The following is a 21156-nucleotide window of genomic DNA, read 5'->3' on the forward strand; positions in this document are numbered from 1 at the left end:
TCTGACATAGACGTTCTTTCTCTCCAGGTGGGACAAGGCTAGGTGGAGGGCAGCTGTTGCTGTATACTCAGTGGGGTGGTAGGAGTGGTAAGCAAAGTGGAAGGGGGTGAAGTACAATGGGGAGGCTGCAGGGCCAGTCTTTTGAAGCACTTTAAAATGATAGAAGTGAGTGCTGGGAGACTTCTCAGGTAGCCGGATGATGGTGGTTGACTTGATGCATGTGGAGATGACTGCTGGGGCCAGAGAGATATTGAAGGTGTTTGCAAGGACATTTGCCAAATCTCTAGCACGGGCTTTGATAACACGAGCCCAGATTCTAGATTCAGTCTAGTATGCTGGCACTGGAGAGGGTCTTTCTCACAATGTCTACAGTCACAGGCAGAATCTGGTAGGGGACAAGGGGACAAAACTGGCTGGATGAAAAAGGCTCCACACATATACAGTGTTCTACTGCTGCATAACTGTTTGCCACAACACCTGGCCGTGACTTAGCTGGGATCAGCTGTCTGTATGGTAGTCAGCTGGAAAAGAGGCACAGCAAGGCACTATAATGAAGTCAGTCTTCAAACAAGATGAAAACACAATCAGTATCGTCCTTATGAGCTAACTAAAAATTTAAGTGAGACTCTCTGTAACCACATTTAAAGTATCACTGATAATCTAAATGGAAACCTTGGTTCTACTGTTGATTCACTGTTGATACAATAGTGTGGGAAGCCATGTGAGAGCTCTTTGTTCCTTCTTACCGTACAGCGCCAACATTTCATATAGCACTACTGTTGTGTAGAATCAAACCAGGACAGAATTCATAATAAGTTATAAAGTCTTGAGACCATAAAGCAATGTGCATATGGAAACCTTATTACCACACTGCATAACATCTAACTTTCCTTCCACCAATGTACTGACCAACTCTGTCTTTGAAAGCTTTTTGTCTTTAATGTGGTTAGCAGTAAATATACACGAAATGCAATCTTCCAGACGGCCTCTGCTACCTTCCTTCAGTCACCGCATCCCTTTTTCAGTCTGGATTATTTATTTCACCGTCTGTCTGAGAGGGAGGCAGGACATGAGGTGGGAAATTAACCAGAGTGAAACGTGTGTGCACTCAGAATTATCTGGGGAGACAAGAAGTGATGGGTGCTTGACTCCAGCCGCAAATATCTGACCATCTCAAGGCTGTGAGGTTGGTGGAAAATTGCACCCAGGAATTCTTCCTTATCTACAAATCCATACCTTCTTTAGTGCCCCCACCTATGATTAACTTTTATTTAAACTTCTAAAAACTATATGTTAATTCAGCATTGGCTTTTGTCTCTTTTGAACTGTGCTACCGGAAAACGGATTTATTATAATATGGAGGTACAATGATGATACGTGAAAATGGTCCACAGATCATTTAGTTTAAAGGTATATTTAATCAAAGGAACACTGAATTAGAAAAATTTAGATTAGCCCTTCTTACAGCCATTACAAAAGCATTACTAGAAGTTAAATGTTGGTCACTAGAGGTTATAATACAGTATATATTGCCACTTTGCTACAATACATGCAAAACGACTCTCTGTCTCCATAAGAGGTAGAAATTAAAACACAATTTTATGGCTGTAGTCCACAAAGACAAGTTATTCTTTTTCCTGTGATGCCTAGCATCAATTAGGCCGCCCCTGTTTGCACAGACAGAGCCTCTGAGTCAAAGGTTAACGCCTACATCGGGTCTGCAAATGCCTGCCTTTGAAGTCTCTTTAGAGAGATGGAGCTCCACATGGGGGCCTGGTGGAACGGTGGGAGCTCAGGAAGCAGCTTGCCAATGGGGTCCTTTTTTTCTGGCCTCTAGTTCTGCATGGGTAACACAACTCTAAGCTAGTCCAGTGCCATCGGTTAAGTGTTAACACATTAAAGGTAAAGCAAACTGCCTATATGGGTGACAAGCTGCTCACAGGATGCAACTAAGACAATACACATGTAGCCATTACTGTAGCATCTAAAGGCCTGTGTCAGCATTTGCAGAGGCTTACTCATTGGGCAAATATATATAAAAATTTATGTCGATGGTACTTTATTAGTATTGAACTGGTTTTATAATTGCAGACACTGCACAGTTAGCTAATGACTGGGCCTTCTTTCAGTCGAACAGTACAGCCATTATTTCTCCTGTTTAATCTCTCTCATTTTTTTCCTGTGACATATTTTCTTTATCTGTTCCTTTCTGTCATCTCTCATATTTCTCACACCCCCTCCCGGTTTTTCTCTCTCGTTCCCCCCCCCTCTCTAAGGGCATTTCTGTCTGCATCAAAAGAGTGAGGAGGGATCCAAAACCTATTAAGATCCATGACATGTTCAGGAAGAAAGCAGGGCCAGTGGGGGGGGGGACAACTACAAAAATTAATGAACATGCTTAACTTGGACTGGCCCCAGGCTCTGTTTTCTGTGCTTGTTTGTCTTCTTCTGCTGTGGAGACACTGTTCACCCAACATCTGCAACATGCTGCCTGTCTTTTAAAGTTAAACTCATTCCTTTTCCAAGTAATGAGTAAGGAGAGTGGTGTTTATCTGAAACTTCAGGAAATTCATCACTGATCTGTGAGTCATTTATTTGTCGAATGTGTCTCTAATATACATGACATGTTCTTGTTCTTGACCACTCTGTTATCTTGTTACTTGAAGAACAATGAGTCCACTTCTGTATGAAATGTGATTTACAAAAGCTGACTTCCTTCTGTCTAGGTGGTTTGAATAAAACAGTCCTTACTGAGTATGTACAATGGTGTTCGGAGTCTGGCCAGGTCGGTTGGTTTTATAACAAAGTTGCCATTTGAAACCACAGGCTTTCACAGCTTTAGTGGTGCAAGTGAGGGAGGGATGTGCCAGTGTGAGAAAAGAGGGAGAGAAGGTTAAAGAAACATAAAAAGGAAGGTAGTGATGGAAAAAGAAAATGTGGTAGCTCAGAGACTAACAGCCACAGGTTAACTTGCTCATTTACCAACTGCATGCTTGAAAGCCTGCAGGTTCAAAATAAATGTGCACTCTACAGGGTTTGGGGCCTCTGCTGAGCAATGAAGACAAGGAGAAAAGAAATTGAGGGCAGGAAGGAGGGAGATGTAAATACACACAGAACAAATAAAGTTGTAAATATCTGAGACAGGACTGTTTTGTCTAATGCACCAGGGTCAGTATGGGGAAAACATATAGCTTAGGTACACTAGCTGCTATTTGAGACAGATAGGATTTTCAGGAGTGCTCCATACAGTGATAGCAATAATAACAGTATACTGTCATTTCATCTGTTTGAATAATGAAGAAGCAGAACGAAAGGCATCATCAATCCATTAACAGGAATTTGATGGTTAATTCTATTGTGTCACGTTGGATCTACTGTACAGCCGTGCACGTCCACATCTTCAATCAGGTTGTGGCTAGTCGGATGCAGTTTGCTTATATTAGGCTGCTGGAGAGGCTCTTTGCAAACACTAAAATAGATGGCTCTGTCTATAGATACAGTGCTTACAATTCCAAATGCAACAGAAGTAAAAGACAAAGGAGACATTTGAGGTTTTAGCGTGAAGCTAAATAAGGCCATTACATAACCACTTGTGTACAGTGGTGTATTCTCTATGCATAAGAGTCTTCAAAAGCCCACTGAGTGAGGGTCAGAGGATGCAGGGAATGGATGTACCCCTGAATCATAAACAGAGCTATTACTTATGTAGAACAAAACACACTGAAACTGCACAGGTGCTGTGCCTGTCCCCGAGAGCAGCCCTCCAGTGCCACTCGGCTGCCAGGAAACACATCCTGTTATGGGGGGGAAATAATTTGTCGGGAGCTGTGCTCGAATTAGTTGAGAGTCGCATCCACTCTGCTGCTGCACTCTGGGGTCCCTATAGAGCGACTCTAACAGCCCCACGGTGATAAAGTCACAAACCTCCTCACCTGAAGTGGCTGACTAAAGAGAGGAAGCAAAAAGTGGTCTGCTAACAGTCAGACAAAAGAGCACACAAACTGCATGGAGAAGGAATGTGATATCACAAATATTTTGCACACAGATTTGTGCACATGCAGAATACGTGCGTAGCCTTTAAAGACCTTGCACTGAGGCTCAAAGTGCTGCTTTCTGTCCTACCAGATGGCTTAGTATCTAAAGCTCACGAGAGGACCTATTACATTTTAAATGATTTCCATGGATTACATGTTTTATTAGGCTGTATGAAATGGAGAGTGGCAGCAAAAGTGGGAGAGAAATGAGGTATGGCATGCGACAAAAGCCTTGAGCCAAATTGGAGAGCCTGGCGCTGCCATGAGGCTGCCTGAGGGCCTATTTAAACTGAGCAACTAGCTCAGCCTGTTTCTCATCCATGTCTCCAGTTCTATCACTTCCTTCTCTTCCTCTGCAATATCAAAACTGAAATCTCAAAAACAAATCAGTGCTCTGGCAATGGAAATCAAATGAATTCAAAGTATTTCTCCCATAACAGTTACATATTTATCCTCAAACTCTCACTGTCTAGTGATTGTATAAAGAAAAAATATCTATGGCGTGCTATATACTTTTCTTTATTAAGAGTCACTTCTTCTGTATTTTTGTGTCTTGCACCTGTCACCTTTAACAGGCCTTTCCATAACTGACTGGTTGACTGATTCCACCCCATGGGAATTTTTCCACTCCAGTTCTCACAAAAACATTCCTAGAAATGAAAGAATATTTTTTCCCTGTTTGTTCATTCAACCTCTGCATGTTTTTTCACTATCTTGGTCTGATTTTTAATATTTCTTTAGAAAAAGGGCAATATAGAAGTGGTAGAAAAGGAAGAGAGACAGAGTCAGGGAGGATGTGCAACAAAGATTCCCAGACAGACACAAACAAGGAACGCCGTGATTACACAGTCAGCATCTTAAATCCCTAAGATACAAGGATGGCCCCAGGTTGTGCATGTTTAACAAACTGCTGTTTATTTCACACACACAAATACTTTGCAATTCCTTTTGTATATTATTCTTTTAAAGGGAAAATGATGAGTACACAGACACAAAAGATTTATTCATATTTAAGCTTTGATTTAGTCATTCTCACATAGCTACTATGATTCACTTGTCTTGCTTGTTTGTTTTGTGTTTTGAAATAATGCATTTAAGCTAGAATGACTTTTGTTTATTTTGTGATTTTTCGATTTATTTACCAGGCATATCTTCAGATACAATCATTTATCTTGCTGGATTTACAGCTACTCCAATTTCACTATACTCTCATGAACAAGTAACACAGACATAAAAATATAAATTTAAATGTGCCTTTTCAGTGGGTCAACTGAGGATAGCTAGAAATACAGTACAGTCCATAAAATTAAGTCATAAAACTGTGGCTTAAATCATAAATGCATGGAATTGCATGACTTTGGTAATCAGTTTAAGCTGGGTTCATGGTCATAGAGATGGGAGAGGACATAGGGATTAGAGATCAGTGGGGATGAGGGGAGAAAGGAGGAAAAGCAGCGAGGAGGGAGTGTGAGAGGAACGGCTATGTACTATAGGAGAAAACACTGAGGCTGAGCGATGGACGAGCGTGGTTGTGGCTGATAGTGGCTATCAGCAACCGACATGCTCCACAAAACAACCAGGACTCAGATAAGAGCTGCAGAAAGCTTTGTTCTATACATCATCAGCGCACACATTCACTCTTGCACACACTCCCAAACACAAATCTATAGGTGTACAGACACACACATTTGTGCATATAAACTCCAACTCGTCTCTGTCATCAGTCTCCACTGTCTGCTGTGATCAGACATTCTAAACGCTTGGGAACTGAGCGCGACTGGCTCTTCAGCTCACATTGGTCACATTTTCCTCGGACCAATCAAAATGTGCAAGACACACTCTCATACTGTATGCACAGTGATGGATGGAGTGTAGTCAGGGGTACTGGAGGGAGTATACTCTCCTCTGACAGATAGTACAGGTAAGTCAGAAGACAGAAAGCAAAGTTGTTTCCCTGATCTGTCCATCATCCTCTGTTGTTGCCTTTTTCTTTGTCCTTGTTGTGCTTCTGGCTGAATTTTCACTCCTCCATCTACCTTTCCATACTCACTCCGTGCTCCCTCGTCCATCTCTGACTTGGAAATGTACATCTTTTTCTCACCCATCTCACCTATCTTCTCCCTGGACATCTGCCTCCTCTGCCTCCTGTTCCTCCTCATCCTCCCTCCCTCCATGCCTCCCTCCTGTCTGCTTGTATCTTACCAGCAGCTCTCGTGACAATGGATGACAGCTCACAGCTTGTCTTGTCTGATCCCCCGCTGAAACACACACATGCACACTAACACAACACACCCCTCCCTTCCTCCATCTTTTTCCGTCCTCACTCCTCCACACCATTTAAGTCTGCTCCTCTATCTGTGTGGCTTCCTTCAGGCTAGGGATGGTTCTTATCTGCTGCAGTGGGACAATCTTTGATCCCCTTCAAGGCCTGGAGCGAGTCACACACACTTGCACACATGTATAGACACACGCATAAATACATCTGCAAAATCCCCACAAAGGCCCAGTGAATGTAATTAGAGGCCATACAAGAGGCAAAGACAAACATTGCAGCACATACAGTATATATGTAAATTAACTTACACACAATGACGGCCTTGTAAACACACACAATACTAGTAAGTGTCATAACTTTGTTTCTATTTAGTTACAAAAACGCAGATTCCTTTTGGCATCTGTGCAGCATATCCTTACATCCTTCTTTCTGAGTATACACATGTTTGCAGGTTACAGTTCTCACACAAATGAGATTCAAGTAATGGCTAAAAGGTTCAGCTATGCCACATCTCTGTATTCAACTCTATGGGCTGAATGTGACCAGGCTCTCCACTGAAGTCCTTTGACACTCACTGCCAGTGGCAGACACAGCGCAGCTCTGGCTCTCACCTCTCACATCACCTCATTTGGACACCTCCTAAGTGCAATCTGTGGGCCCTTTGAAGCGAGGACTGAACAGACAGGGAAGAGAAATGCATTTTTCACTATTTTTCTGCAGGCTAAGCTCTTTGTCTTTCCCCTCTCTGTGTCCGTGTCTCTTCACCACACTCTCTGCGTATCTTTCCTTCTCCCTCCACACTCTGCTTTTTTTCTTAAACTTGAGCAGGTTGAACAGGACAAGTGCAAGTAAACACTAAATACAGTGGAACGAGGATGAGGAAACAAGAAGACACCGGTAAATATGCAAAAGTAAAAACTTTAGAAAATATGTAAACAAAGTAAAAAGCTCAATTTCCAAAGCTGACACCAACTGGATTGTGTTCACATTCTGTATCATTTATCACCATCACCTGAACAGTTTGACTTTGTACCCACTAAAAGTATATAACAACATGCTAACAAAAGATTAACAGTGACTGAAAATATCAGCTCTCTTGACTACAGACACACAGATACTAGATTTTTGAAGCAATATATCATAGTAACAATATAGTAGCTGGTATTTGACAAAAATAATTTTGGTTATTAATGGATTGTACTGGGTGGGACATTTTACAAGTGAAAAAGAAATGTATAAGTTCTCTTTCAAAGACAAACTGTCTAATTGTGACACTGTTTCAAAATGACCTCAAACATATCTTTAATGTTTGTAATGATATTCAGGAACATTAAATTAAATGTTACATTTAAGTTAGCATACAGACATTAACATTTAAAATTGTTATGCCAGCTGCCATCTACAGTAGATTATTTTTTAGCTTAAATGTTTTGTGCAGGTTCTAATGATTTAGACATATTACACATCATTCAGCCCTAAATGAACCATTTACAACAAGTAACCACTGCACAGACATAACATTTAGATGCACAGATGTGTGTTTTCTGAGAAGTTCAAATGCAAAGATTCATTTTCATTTGGGGAAAAAAAATAGAAATTAATCCTTTTTCAAAACAGGTTTTATGAGTATATAATTAATTTCATCGTCGTTCATTTGTATTATTATTATGCTTTATTTTTTTAACCCACTATCAGTGAAACCTGGCAAAAAGCTCTGCCTGCACTGTGCCCTTGCTGGTCTGTAGATCTCTTGCTCGCTGGGCGTTTTCAATTTCATAAGAATTTCACATTTCTGCTATATAATTAAATTATGTATTTCATCTGATTACTGAGCAAGAGAATATGGATTGCTGATCCAATGTGTCCAAGTCAGAGGATGCCATTTATCATCTTTGAATGGCTGCCAAGACTCACGAGGGTGTGTCTAGTGTGCCTGAGGGCAGACGCCAGAGGAGAGGAGAGGAGAATACTGCTGGGAACAACTTTTTGTTAAGATCGTGAAGGACAACACATGGCAACACCTCATCCCTGAAGTATTCAGGATATAATAAAGTTAATGGTAGTTGAATCCCCTGGACATGAACATTAACACAGACTAGTTTTATATGTTAGAGAAAATGATTTTCAACTACATACTTAACCCAAACATCTCAGCAGTTTGACTGACAGTGGAGTCAGTCAAACTGCAACCATCATTAGAGAGCAAAACCAACAAATGAGTGTAAATAATCAGCCACACCGATGTATCTGTCAGGCTCTTCTCTCAGCCCACTGCTACTCTGAAACCTAGCACCTTTTTATCCTCTTTTCTGTCAAGGAAGCCACAGACAATTACGTGCGTTTGTCAACAGGTCCTGAAAGCGTTTGTGTCAAATAATAGAGTGAAGCCACAGATGCATGGAGAATAACATCGTCAGAGAACAATGTGGCTGGAGAGTCAAGAAAATCTGTCTTAATTGTTTCACTGCCACTCTGGCTTTAGCTTCTCTGCTAACGTACTGATGAAATCGAATTCTCCATTTCCCCTTCTTCTGCTCTTTCTGTGGACCAGGTGTTGCTCCTCTCCCTCCTGTCATGCTACTCTCTCGAGGAAGACTCTCAGAGAGGAGCTGGTATTTTAAGTGCGGCAGACAGCTGCACTTCTCGTCTTGCCCCAGAGCACCTCCAAGCTGTTTAAATTTGATGCCTTCTTATCATTCCACCAGACTGAATTGACTTTAGGAAAGGGGGAAAAAAAAGAAATGCAAGTGACCCACATACTGTATGTGACACACTTATTTGTTCAAGTGGAAATGGTATAGCAAGAGGAAAAGGGAAGTCATAGGGGGTGGACAATACAATGATTACCTGGTAGAAAACTTTCTAAATTCACTCTAATGCTGTGCCCTTTCTTTCATTTTATTTAGTTCTTTCCCTCCCTTTTTTGCATAGTTTGTATAGGTATCTATGTAGAGATGCTAACATTTTACAATAAATACTAAAATGGGTCCCTTAAGAGTGTCATTAATACACTTTCTAACCTGAACATTTGGAAACAGAGAGACAGCAACAAGATAATTGCTAGAGAGTACAAAGGAATTCAGCTTAAAATGAAAAGCAGCAGGGTGGCATAAAAACCCAGAAATCCCTAGTTGGTGGGAATTGCTCTCATAAACATCAGAAGCTCATCCATTGTAATTATTTCGATCAGTATGCATCAAAGCATGATAAAATAACATAAAATCTGTCTGAGAAAACAACTCTGGGTTTCTGAGACTGAACACAAGCTGTGCAGCCCTTTCTAACATGCTTGTAAATGATTAACAAGGCCAGTTGGTTTTTAAAAAAGTACTCTTTGCTCTCTGTGATTATCTATACTTACTAACCCACTGACCACTCTACATCTGACTCTGAAATGGAGTTAAAACCTCTTCTTCCCAGTCGCCCTTTTGAGCAATTGGTCATTCGTTTTTTTGTGCAGGAAGCACTCAGAAATTGTTCGAAAGTAAAAAGCCTGTAATTGCCTTATTAGCAAATGGGACTTGAGTGTAAGCCATCCACTGCCCTAATTCCCCCAGCAAAATGAATTAAATAAAATTTATTGAGGCCTTTCAATGATTATGGAAAAAAACGAATTGAAACATTAGGGAGGGCAGGGAGAAAGACAAATGACAGCTCTTTATATATTAACAGGGTTAAAAAATTAATGCAGTGTATAGATGAGCACTATTACAGTAAGAGAAGAACGATACATACACATGATACACAGTTGTGAAATGGGCACTGAAAAAAGTGAGGCCTAAAGAGGGTCATCAATCTAATCCGTACTCGAACCATGAGACATTAAAGCCTTATGTGGTTTTTTTTTGACTAAGACACTGAAAGTTGTAAGCTACCTGAAGTCTCTTTTACTAAGAACTTCAACTAAGATACAACCTACACACTACTTAAAGGCACTTTTGGTTAATCATTCTATTTCATGTATGACCAAAGCAAACAAACTATGGCACAGTATTGTTGCAAGGAATTGAAAAAATCTGGGTGACAGGTAGAACTGTCCCTCACCCCTGTCTGGTCTAATAGACTGTATGACATGACATGTTACACTCTGGTCAACTTCACAACACTTCAGAGGAAAAAGGAACTTAAAATGTCCAATCCTGGGCTCAATAGTCTTTTAATTTCAGTGCTCATCTTCTCTGTTCTCAGCAACATTGTACATGAAAGAGAAGAGAACGACAAGGGAATTAGAGACCAGAAATTAGAAATCAAATTACTTAACAAAAGATGGGAATTCTCTTTCTATCCAGCTTCTTAATCAAAACCCAGGATGAAATATAGATCCACACATTTTAATCTTGGTTTCTTTGCTTCACCGTGGTTAGTTGGAGGATCTAAGGTTAAGAGTAAAATTTCATGCTCAATTAGTGTTTTGAAATTACAATGTATGGAAAAGGTTTAAAAATGCTGTGCTACAATTATTTTTAATTACAATAGATGGCAGGGTAGCACAGTGTTTATCACTTTTACTGTTTTGTTCTGGGTACAAATCTTGCTTTCCTCTGACAGTACCAAATTAATTGGGCTCCATATTACTCCTAGATGTGACTGTGAGTGTGAACGTGTGTGTTTTTGTCTTCCTGTATTAAACTTGTGACTGAATAAAATCTCTCCAGGCTGTTTCTTAGCTGTCAGCCAACAAGCTTTTAGAAGTTTGGTTATACATATTGAACATTTCATTCCAGTCCTTCAATTTCAGTCTTTCAGATTCTTTATTCTGAAATATTTTTAGCAGCATTAACACTGCACACAAACTGATGAGCAACATGAGTCTGTGCTAATCTACACTCCCACGTCAAACCCTGGGATGAAACACGGAGGAAGTGTGTTGTCTTATTAAGAGCTTGTCTACAGCGGGACTTCAAAGAATTTTGGCTGAATACCTTTATTTGAAAACACTCCCTGAGGAAAGCAGCCACCTGGCTGCATACAGGAGCAGCAGCAGGGTTTTGAGTACTTTACAGCATCAAAAAACAAGCTGCATGGATTGGATTGTCATGGCAACTGGGTTGGGTTACTGTTTGAAGTGGAAGGAAGGGAATGGAGGAAGAAAAGAGAGTCAGTCCCTCTGTGTACCAGCTGACTCATAAAGCAGTCATCAGAAATGTTAAATGCCATTTCAATAGAAGCATCAGTGTTTAAATATCTAAGTTATGTATTCTCTACTGTAATCGATCCAGTACAACTACAACTAATAGAGCAAATCAGCGAGTGAGAAATTTAATTGATCTCTTTTGACTTGTGGCAGCAGCACTCAGTCGTATTTAGAGAAACAGTTATCAGAGATCTATAAACTGATTTCTGACCCACAATCCAAATGTCAGGTCATTCATATTACAGCATAAAAGCCACAGCTTTCCACACATGTGCATGTTGTATTGACTGGTATCAATAAGAGTCAATGTCCAACCTGTCATCTCATTATAGAACGCAACAGTGAGCCAAGCTAAATCATTCCCAGTATGTTAATCAGGGATGAGAGAAAATCAACGATTCACTTAGAAAATGCAAATTTGGCAACTTTTATTCTGGAATACCTTCATATTGTGGGCATGTAATTATGAAAAACTATGTGTTCAGCTGAAACAACACATTCACTTTTTTTAGCAAGCACAATGTATGCATTGTCTATAAGCAGGTTAAACTACCAAGACAAAAATCATTCTAAAAACATGAAGACATGTTTAGACAAAAGACCTGCAACACAGTACAAGTGTCCATTGATCGCTAACAGTATCTAAAACCAGTGGAATCAACAAGTCCAGCAATTTCTGTAACTGTCTGAAACTAACTATCAGACCATACGCAGCACTGTAGGTCACTTGACACAGAAATTAAAGCAGACAGAATTTGCTTATTTTCATTCTTCACACAACAACTTCTGTCATGTTTTGTGTATACTCTGTGGATGCCATTGAGGAGACGCTGTCTGAAGCTGTGTACAAGTCCTTGAGTCTCGTCTCTCTCTCTGTGATGGAATTTATAAACTCAATGGTGTTGTGTTAAAGTTCCCTCAATATGAATCAGCAGAGGCAAGGATAAAAAACAGGTTACAATAATCTTTATCACCCTCTTTTGAACGATTTTTGTGTGCTACATGCCGCCGTTACCGGTTCAGCTTGGTGGCACTGCCAGTGCAAGAAAAAAAAGCATAAACAAGCTGACACTGACTGATTCAGCTGTGTTGTGACGCAGAGCCCAGTCAACAGCTCAGTTCTTTCTCAGCTACAGTATGCAAATATCTAACTGACAGCCACAACAGCACAGCCTGGCCTCCACTGCATATTTAAATCTATTCAAATCATGGCTATGTCCAAAAGCCGGCACAAGCTGCTGCCTGGGGGCCTGCAGTATAAGCTATGGACTCTTACTTCTGACATTTCACAGTATAGGTTCAAAGTTCAGTTTGGCTCAGTTTATTTACTGTTTGTGATAAGGAGAATAATGTAACTTATTCTATTCCTTTGTATATATGAATATTGAAATTGAATATTTGAGTTTTATTTTCTTGCATCTGTAGATATCAGGCACTTGCAAAGATGAGCTATTAGTCGGCTTTTAGTAACAGTTGTTAACATGAAAGTACAGCAACGATCATTACATTAAGAAATAAAAAGAGTGGTGTGAAATAGAGGTGGCTACCTTCAGCAAAAAGAGCGAACAACAGATGGAAGTAGACTGAAGTAAAGCAAAAACAGGGAGAGTGAAGGTGAAGCAGACCTGCCAGCTGACTACAGTCTGTGGCACAGAGATGCGCCACATCAAAATTTCATTAGGCCCTTTCGTTGGTCCAGGAAAGGCATCTTTAATTCATTTTTATGCTTAAAATAAAATAGGTTTTAATGTTCATGTGACAGAACAAAGAAAGCTTAAGGAACAAGAAGTATAATTATCTGAGCCATAGTCAAACAAGTTAAGTCTCTCTTTCTTTGCTTGCGTTTCTTTTCCCACTCTGCAATTCTACTCCGGTGACAGTGTGCAATACCTCGATCACATAAATCCTGAGCATTCAGTGTCAAACTGCATTCTGTGTGGACTGTGTCATATGAAAGGATTCAACACAATAGAGATCTTTTCTGAATAAGTGACACAGAAATGGGCCAGCATAAATGTTATAAATACCTGGACCCATGAGACAAAGAGACACTTAATCATCCTCTTTACCCTGCTGTCATATTTTCAACAGTGGTGCAGTGGGTAGAGCAGTTGTTTCCCAACTGGAAGGTTAAGGGTTCGAATATTCACTAAAATTATACTGTCGAGTCTTGGTGCTTGCAGTCCACATGTCGAAGTGTCATTGGGCAAGACACTGAGCCCCACAAGTTACCCGTGATGGCGGCAGCCCAGGGCCCTCGGCTCTGAACAAAATTTCGTTGTGCGTGTCACAATGACAATAAAATAAAGCTTCTTCAACAGGCAGTCAGACTGAGCACCTTTGACTTGGCTGTCGTCTGACAGCAGTACATCACACTGCGCATGAACAATTAGTGGAACAATAAGTATATTATAAAGGCATAGAAATGACCATGTATGAATAATTTAAACTTTTTTATATGACTCATTGGCTGCTTATCTAATGAACTACTCTAACTGGATCTTATTTCTTTCAGTCACATTTACAACACAGACCCATAAAAATCCACAGTAATAAGTTTAAGTATTGAGCTGAGAATATATCTTGTGCCACTTTGCAACCGTTGAAGCTTTACTGAAACCTAAAGGCATTCAATGATTATTTTAAGATGAGTAAAATGATATTTGTGTCATCAGACAGCCGTGTGAGCTGTTTATAATGGATTCTCAAATTAAATAATACTTACAGTCTAAGACTTGTGGTACAGTAGTTCAAGCAACATACAGTGGAAGAGACAGAAATAAGTTCTGATCATAGTTTACGCTGCGTGAGTACTAATGAGCACTAATAACAGTGATAGGTATTCACTAAAATTATACTGTTGTTATCCTTTAAACATCAGTCTGAGTAATCAAAGTCATCATTTTGTCTAGAGATGCTGCTTGTTGCACTGCTGAAGTGTACCGTAGCTGGACAAAACAACATAAATGTCTGACTATACACAGCGGGGAAAAGAATTATTTGATCCCCTGCTGATTTTGTAGGTTTGCCCAATTACAAAGAAATGAAGGGTCTATAATTTTTATTATAGGTTTATTATTTATTATAGGTGTTGCTCACTGTCACAGGAGTAGAAGTGCAGAGTGGGAAAAGAAATGCAAGCGAAGAAAGAAAGACTTAACTTGTCTGAGTATGACTCAGATAATTATACTTCCTGTTCCTTAAGCTTTCTTTGTTCAGAAATTTCCCCACTGTGGGATCAATAAAGTACCTACTCTACTCTACTCTACTTCTAAAGGATCGAGACAGAATATCAACAAAAAAAAAAAAATCCCAAAAAAAGCACATGATACAAATGTTATGAAATGAGTTGCATTTCAGTGAGTAAAATAAGTATTTGATCCCCTACCAACCAACAATAATTCTGGCTCCCACAGACTAAGTATGTGCTCATGTGGTGCACAAAATAGTCCTGCCAATTTAAGAAGGTGCTCCTTATGACAATTTGTTATGTGTATAAAAAGACGTGTCCACAGAGTTTCTCTATCTTCCATTCAAACCTCACCACTATGGGCAGGACCAAAGAGCTGTCAAAGGAAATCAGGTTGTCGTTTTGCGCAAGGCTGGAATGGGCTACAAGACCATCAGCAAGAAGCTTGGTGAGAAGGAGACAACTGGTGGAGTGGCTATTCACAAATGGTCGCCCTCGGCCTGGATCTCTATGCAAGATTTCACCTCATGGGGTAAGGATGATCATGAGAGAAGTGAGGGATCAGCCCAGAACTACACGGGAGGAGCCTGTGAATGATTTCAAGGCAGTTGGGAGCACAGACACCAAAACAAACCATTGGTAACACAGTACGCCACCATGGTTTGAAATCCTGCAGCACCAGCAAGGTCCTGCTCCTCAAGAAGGCACATCTACAGGCCTGCCTGAAGTTTGCCAGTGTACATCTAAATGATTCAGAGAAGGACTGGGAGAAAGTGCTGTGGTCAGATGAGACCAAAATTGAGCTCTTTGGCATCAACTCAATTCACCATGTTTGGAGGAAAAAAAATGCTGAGTATGACCCTAAGAACACAATCCCTACAGTCAAACACAGAGGTGGGAACATTATGCTTTGGAGCTGTTTCTCTGGGTACAGGCCGACTTTGCCGCATCAAGGGGCCAATGGATGGAGCCATGTATTGTAAAATCTTGGATGAGAACCTCCTTCCCTCAGTCAGATGGGTCGTGGATGGCTCTTCGAGCATGACAACGACCCAAAACATACCACCAAGACAACAAAGGTGTGGCTCAAGAATAAGCACATTAAGTTCATGGAGTGGCCTAGCCAGTCTCCAGCACCTTAATCTTATAGAAAATATATGGAGGGGGAAACTTCAAGTTGCCAAGCAACAGCCAAAAAAGGATTTAGAGAAGATCTGTAAAAAAGAGTGAACCAAAATCTCTCCTGAGATGTGCACAAACCTGGTGAACAGCTACAAGAAACATCTTACCTCTGTGCTTGCCAACTAGGGTTTCTCCACCAAGTACTAAGACATGTTTTGCTCATGGATCAAATACTTACAGTGGCAAGAAAAAGTATGTGAACCTTTTGGAATTTCATGGTTTTCTGCACTTGCCGATGTATTTTACTCACTGAAATGCAACTCATTTTAGGGGGAGCTAATATAGAACGAGTATATGAAATTAAATTTATAGGTGTCATAGTTGATGATAAATTCACCTGGAAATCTCATATCAGATATGTTCAGCACAAAATAGCAAAAAATATATCGACATTGGCAAGGGTTAGATATATTTTGGACGGGAAAGCACTACGCATTTTGTATTCTTCATTGATTTTACCATACTTAGAGTATGGCGTTGAAAACTGGGGAAATACATACAAAAGCTCACTTCAACCATTGTATATATTACAAAAAAGAGCGATAAGAATTGTGCATAAGATGGGGTATAGGGATCACACCAATGGAGCTTTCATACAGTCTAAATTGTTAAAATTTTTCGATTTAGTGGGATATAAGACTGCTGTGTTTATGTATAAAGCCAGGAACAATTTATTACCTGGTGGAATTCAAAAACTATTTAATGAAAGGGAAGGGGGATACAATTTAAGTGGGTACAGGCCGACTTTGCCGCATCAAGGGGCCAATGGATGGAGCCATGTATTGTAAAATCTTGGATGAGAACCTCCTTCCCTCAGTCAGATGGGTCGTGGATGGCTCTTCGAGCATGACAACGACCCAAAACATACCACCAAGACAACAAAGGTGTGGCTCAAGAATAAGCACATTAAGTTCATGGAGTGGCCTAGCCAGTCTCCAGCACCTTAATCTTATAGAAAATATATGGAGGGGGAAACTTCAAGTTGCCAAGCAACAGCCAAAAAAGGATTTAGAGAAGATCTGTAAAAAAGAGTGAACCAAAATCTCTCCTGAGATGTGCACAAACCTGGTGAACAGCTACAAGAAACATCTTACCTCTGTGCTTGCCAACTAGGGTTTCTCCACCAAGTACTAAGACATGTTTTGCTCATGGATCAAATACTTACAGTGGCAAGAAAAAGTATGTGAACCTTTTGGAATTTCATGGTTTTCTGCACTTGCCGATGTATTTTACTCACTGAAATGCAACTCATTTTAGGGGGAGCTAATATAGAACGAGTATATGAAATTAAATTTATAGGTGTCATAGTTGATGATAAATTCACCTGGAAATCTCATATCAGATATGTTCAGCACAAAATAGCAAAAAATATATCGACATTGGCAAGGGTTAGATATATTTTGGACGGGAAAGCACTACGCATTTTGTATTCTTCATTGATTTTACCATACTTAGAGTATGGCGTTGAAAACTGGGGAAATACATACAAAAGCTCACTTCAACCATTGTATATATTACAAAAAAGAGCGATAAGAATTGTGCATAAGATGGGGTATAGGGATCACACCAATGGAGCTTTCATACAGTCTAAATTGTTAAAATTTTTCGATTTAGTGGGATATAAGACTGCTGTGTTTATGTATAAAGCCAGGAACAATTTATTACCTGGTGGAATTCAAAAACTATTTAATGAAAGGGAAGGGGGATACAATTTAAGGGGCCAGTTAAATTTAAAAATTCATGCTATACGTACAACCAAAAAAAGATTCTGTATTTCCATAAGTGGGGTAAAACTATGGAATAATTTAAGTGTGGACATAAAAAATAGTAATAGAATTGACGAGTTTAAACATAAATATAAAGGTATGTGTCAATCAAGATATATGCAACAACAGGTTTAACGATTAATCAGGTGTAACATTGTGGGTGTGGTGTAAGAATGTTAACACTTGGTAAGATGATGTCATGGGGTAGGACTGGATAAGTCTGACTTCTTCCTAGTATAAGCAAATTGATATTGGATTAGCATTTGTTGGATATGTGTAAAATTATGTGTGTTGACATATCAACTGTCTTTACATGGCTGAAAGAATAAATCAAATCAAATCAAATTTTATAACATTTGTATCATGCGCATTTTTGCTGATATTGTGTCTCGATCCTTTAGAATAAACCTATGATAAAAGATTATAGACCCTTCATTTCTTTGTAAGTGGGCAAACCTACAAAATCAGCAGGGGATCAAATATTTCTTTTCCCCACTGTAATAAACTTCAATACCATCAGCTTGGGGTTGAATCAATACTTTTTCACAGTCTCATAAAGTATTTAATGCATAAAATTATTCATTCATAATATAGAATTGTATTAAGGCTTTCCTGTTATTTTTCATGAAACCTATACATCCCTAACAGTTAATACCGAATATGGGCTAGCATTAAGCATTACCTTTGAGCTGCTGCCGCACCATCTTCGTTTAAAAGCCACGTGATTGGTTAAGCTTATCACTTGAATCCAGGGTGTCTTAGTCAGAGCTGCTGCCATTGCTAAGTCACCTCCGTTACCCTGGCAGACTCAGCTCAGGCACTGAGATTCACACTGAACAGTGCTGGCACCGGCCAATCCTTTAATCAGCCAAAAGACTTTAAATGGACAAAAAGGTCCTCTTTCTGGATCCGTTGCTCCAAGGTTTGGGAACAAACTCCAGTTGTTCAGGCAAGGACATGAACAGAACCATGTCCCTCACTTGCCTGCTCCTCAGTGTTACTTTGTGTGTGTGCATATTTGCCTGTTTGACTGTGTGTTTGTTTACCCACAGACTAGCACATTGCAGTGGGAAAAAACCCTAATCAGAATTCAAAGAGTGGTAAGTCAAGCGTTAGCAAAGCCTTCTAGAAGTCACCCAGGACCTGCTAATCCAAAAGAGTTTGGAAAAAGCTTTTTTGTGCAACACTTTTCTTTTTTCTCTTTTCGACTCTAAGCTCTAATAAGGAGCGATTCACACTACAGCATCAGGAGCCGGTGTTTTTGCACAATATAATTCTGCCCTGCTAAGCAAGCAGTTCAGCAGTTTACATTCACTTGTTTTAGGATGGGTGCTGGTGGTTCATGCCGCCTAATAAAAACCACAAGATGGAAAATTGGTCCTTGTTTTACATTTTGTTGCTGTTCCCAAATAACAGTCTATAGGATGTCTAGGTTAACTGTCAAAATATTTAAAGGCTGTAATGACAACAGTTTTTGAGCCGCATCTAAAACCAGTAAGTATCTATAAAGGTACTGCACACACATCTAAGACTGATATCAATAACCCTGCCCTGACCTTTTGTTGTAAGCTTCAGCGGTTGAGTGCTGGCTGTAAAGCCTGAGGGACTGATATCTACTGTACATAATGGTGCAGTCTTATCTGAGCAATTTTGTCCTGTTTGGGAAGATTTTACTCAGTATTCATGAAATCGCAGCAATAAAATGTGGGGGCAATTATCAGCACTATTGTTCCCGGCAGTGCTAGGTGGTTAACTTTACACATTTGTATCACCTATGAAGTAAAGACACATTAGACATTGGAGCCAGTGTACAATCTCATTTTGTGACCTGAATTCTGCACCTGATCTAGATGAAAGCCAGCAGCTGCAAGTTTATGTGACAACAGTACAGAGGACATTCACGGCCCCCATGTTGATTAATCCCATCAGCTGTCACTTGCAGATCGAAACCTGTTTCCATGAAATAACTCCCAAATGATAAGATGAAATAATAACTGTAAATCATCATTTCAGAATTTTTTTATATCATCAGCTACATATTAAACCTACTGTATACAGATATTCACTGCTTTGCTGCTATTTTTAACTTTTATATGTTGGCTGTTAATAATAGCAGGCTTGGTGGTTCCCACTGGTCACCAGCTAAGCCCGGACTTAATGGCCATGTCTAATTTATATTCAACACTGTATAATGATAAGAGCAACTTATCTTGGTCACATGAAAAAAATAGAATTACTGCTTTGCACTTGTATGCCTCTGTCAACCAGTCAAATTTGCAGAAATGGGACTGACGTGAGGTTTGTGCCACCTGACATATTGCATTCACAAGAATGGAACAAATGGACAAACAACCTGAAAACATAATGCATCCAGCCATGGCTATCACTGGCATGGAGACATGCAGACAAGAATGAAGTTAAATGAGTGATTTCCACTCTAATAGCAATAACATAAGATTTGCATGTTCCATATTTTTTTTTACATCTGTAAGGTTTATCAGTAACAAAGTTTTTAGGCCTCTGTTTATTGCCAGATGTTGAGTAGGTTGGCCACAGAGCAGGCAATTTTTTTTAACATGGGTATGGCAAATTTACATCAGACCCCTGTCCAGTCTCCTAAAAGCCAATAAAAATGAAAATCAGTCTAAATTAGGTCACCAAATGCAAATGTGCCATGAAAGTGACTCACTGAGTAAAGGAACTGATATCATACCACAGCTAATAAAGGGGGTGTGGCCTCAGTCATTTTCTTCACCATGATCACCCCCTTCTCCCTCTCTGTCTCCCTTTCTCTGTTTCTCTCTCTACTCGTTCAGATTAAATAGGGCCTCTGCGTGCCAAGCTGTAACTTGGCAGAGGTCACAATTCACTTTCAGTAGATTGGCTGCAGATTTATGCCTTGTCTCCCGCTCCCATATAGTGCTGACGGAGGTGGAAGAGCAGCAGCCTTGGTAATCACAGAAAATTGCTGTGTTGGGGGAAACAGATGTGTGAACTCCGCTATGACAGAGAGGAGAGGAGGGTGTGTGTTAGTGCATGAAGTGTGTACTAGGTTTTAACATGAACCTAAAGCAACCTTTCTCACGTTCTGGTTCAAGTCAATTCAAGGCTTATTTACAAAATGTCCCACACACACCAGCTCAACTGTGTGAGTCTGCTTTTGACCCGGGGTGAACTTTCACCGCTGAACATCATTCAGTGCCATATGCTGAATGCTTGTCCAGTGAATGTCCTGAAATTGGCACACTGCTGAAACAAAAATCTCCTGAGAGAACGCATTTACCCTTTTGTTATAACCACAGCCTGCATAGGAATCACACACACACACACACACACACACACACACACACCAGGAAACAATGATATCAGTTTCAAAGTGGCAACATTCTCCAGAATATGAGCAGAGGCTAAAAGACAATGTGACATTTCCAAGGTGTATGCTGTACCATTGGCAACCATGGCAACTAAACCAAAAGCCTGTTAATTTGAATGAGTCAGTCTCAGTGTTGCAAAGCTCCTCCCCTTGGAAGCAGGCTCAACCAACAGGAGCAAAAACTATTTTTAACCTACTAAGG

At 40.0% G+C, this 21156-nt stretch overlaps 1 protein-coding gene across 1 annotated transcript in view; it reads right to left on the minus strand.

Annotated features, from left to right (window-relative positions):
• plcb1l (phospholipase C beta 1-like) overlaps positions 1 to 21156 on the minus strand; it is a 129060-nt gene that overhangs the window by 96232 nt on the left and 11672 nt on the right. The window lies entirely within an intron of this gene.

This window comes from Monopterus albus, unplaced genomic scaffold (genome assembly GCF_001952655.1).
Source record: "Monopterus albus unplaced genomic scaffold, M_albus_1.0 scaffold62.1, whole genome shotgun sequence".
NCBI lineage: Eukaryota > Metazoa > Chordata > Actinopteri > Synbranchiformes > Synbranchidae > Monopterus > Monopterus albus.